We start from the raw sequence: 2,777 nt of genomic DNA, 5'->3' as shown, positions 1-2,777 counted from the left end.
ATTTCAGCATTTTCCTATGTCAGGGGCTATGACAGGGCAGCATTGATTAACACATTCAGACCCAATCATCAAGAAAGACTTGGAACTGCAAATTTCTCTGGTAAAAGATGCCTTCCTAGGTCCACATTAAGTTCAAAGTTATTAAATAATGACAGGTTTGGGAGCTTTTTGGTGTGTGATTTGTTTTTAACTTTTTATAATGAAAAATTTCAAACCTATGCAAAAGTAGAGAGAATAGATAATGATCAGACTAATATATTCAGGACTCAGCTTCAACAATTACCAACTCAGAGCTAGCCTTCTCTCCTCTGGAGCCCTGCACTACTTAAGCAAATTCGGAACTAGTTGAGAGCAAAAGAATGAATACTGATCAACCTTCCTGGCTAAAATGAAACAGGTTATTTTTAAGTTGAACATCTACACTATGCTTTGAAAATACAAAGCAGAAGGTAAAATTACAGAAACTTCATCAATACATCAACACAGACGTTTGCTTGTAATTTGGGGTATCCAAAACCTTTTTCCACGCATGGCACAGATGCCCCTTTTGCAGGCACAGCCCTGGCAGTAATGAGAACCCAGTTGGTGCACAGAACTTTAACAATCTGCAAGTGGAGAACATATTCTTTCCATATGGATCAAATCTTGCTTTTTTTGAAGTCGGAGCTTTATTTTCATTCGGCTTTCTTATGCCACTTTCTGTGGTATCCCTTGTGCCATCTTTCCATGTACCTGGAGAAATAACAGCACCAAGGTTCTTTTCATATTCTTCCCAGACCATCCTTCCATCCACAGTACCTTCACATACATCTCAGTCCAGTCCTAAAAAATCATTTTCTTGCTCTCCACAAAGAACCTAAAATTGAACAAACATAACAATGAATGACATATTAGGAAGTTTTACATAAATAAATGGTACCCTGATTCTGGATGTTAGGAGAGATTTGACTGTACCAAAACAAGGAATATCTGCCTGTGGCACAAAAGATAATAAAAGTTAAGCAAATGACCCCTTTACTATACCAATTTAATGCTTTTCACTCTCAGCATCAGAGTATCAGAACCCAGCCCTCTACTGTTAGAAGGGCAGTCACAGAAGCTGAGTGAATTGCAAGAGGTAAAACAGCAGGAAAGGGGGTCCCAGACCCACACCACCCTGCTGTCAGACTGGATCTTTCCCCCTAATGCTGTGCTACGCTGAGTCCCAAATTGCCAGATTACATCTGACCCAAAACTATTGCTTTTCCACTAAGTTTCCCTTTTTCCTGGAGGAGCAGTACTTGAAGGGACTATAAAAATTGCATTTGTCTTTATTTTACCTTCTGCAGTTATCTCAGGAACGTTGTCGACTATTTTAAATGGCTTGCTTTCATTTCACTATTTAGCCTGTTCAATAAACTTCACCCAACTATATACTCTACTGATTATTAAGCTCTTATAATTTCTAGGAAATCCTCTGGCCAAAACAGAATGAGACCCTAGAGCAGTTTCTAAAGCTTAGTAAATATTTGTTCTCTCCAAATTATATTAACATTTACTTTTAAAGACACAGATGTCATATTCGTACACATATATTTATATACAAATAAGTATAAATAATTATGTCATAAAGTACAACATAATATCAGTTTTGACAGGAAAGAGACAATAAACTATGTAGTATTTTAAAAGGAGCAGCACATAATTTGTTGTAATAGCTCCCCCTAGTGAACATTCTCACTATTGTTTTCTGAACACGTTTTAGGGTTATTTTAATGGTTGTCAGTGTCTTAGAAATCTTTCCATCATGCCTGTAAACAAAAGTCATGTCACCAAATGGTCTTTTCAGCTCCATGTATAGGTGGAAAAAATTAACCCTACCCACAGAATGATTTTCAACTTGAAAAGATGGGTGTTAATTTTTTCATTCACTTAAAACAAGAAGAATGAAAAAGAACAATAATCCAACAAATACAATTGACAATAAGAATTGTGACTTACTGAGCAATTACTATGTACTACAGATTCTGCTCAGCATTACATGGGTGATTTAATGCAATCCTTGTGTTACTTGATGATGTTAATGCCACAAGTGATCTCATTTTATGGAGGAAGAAACTAAGGCCTTTACTAAGGACATACTGCTAGCAAATGATAGAGCTGAAATCTGAATCCAGGTCATCTGACTCCAGAGGCTATGCCTCAAGGTACTATTCAATTCTATTGACAAGGCACAGGATTATTTAGGTCTCTAACCTGGTTTTTCTAAAAATAACAAAACCAGATTGCCAAATTCTTGCTTTATTTATCCACTATCCTTTGTTTAAGTCAGGAAAGGCCCAATCTTCTCTCTCCAGGGTTGCCAATCACTCCCCACTCCACAGCCTTTCTGCAGGTACTACTGAGTTAGGAAGTTGTGGTGCTTCATTCCTGGGCAGAGGCAGATGGATGAGATGAACCCAAAAGCACGTTAATTAAGAAAGTGTTAAAAATGGATGAAAATAGGAAAGGAGTAAGTTTCAAGGACACCAAGTGCCACTTTCTGGCAACCTGGAACAATCTGACCACCAATATGATGAATTATAAATCACAGAAAAATTAAGAATTCATGAGTTTATACTAATGGAGAGAAAATGAGCGAGACAGACAAGAACAACAGAGGGCTTATGCTGACGGGAGAGTGTTGAGGGAAGACTGGTAAATGCGAAGGGAAGGCAGGAGGTAAAAATGAACATCTGTAACCAAGATAGTGAGACTGGATCAGACAAGAAACATTAATTGATTCGAAATCTAGAGAG

General features: G+C 37.5%; 1 pseudogene; it reads right to left on the bottom strand.

Moving 5' to 3' along the window:
• Positions 1–323: 323 nt before the first annotated feature.
• Positions 324–785, bottom strand: LOC124995096 (cysteine-rich PDZ-binding protein-like; annotated as a pseudogene).
• Between the last annotated feature and the right edge of the window lie 1,992 nt (positions 786–2,777).

This window comes from Sciurus carolinensis, chromosome 10, assembly GCF_902686445.1.
Source record: "Sciurus carolinensis chromosome 10, mSciCar1.2, whole genome shotgun sequence".
In the NCBI taxonomy this organism is placed as follows: Eukaryota; Metazoa; Chordata; class Mammalia; order Rodentia; family Sciuridae; genus Sciurus; species Sciurus carolinensis.
The sequence above is the reverse complement of the archived record's forward strand: the minus strand, read 5'-3'. Positions and strand labels throughout refer to the sequence as shown.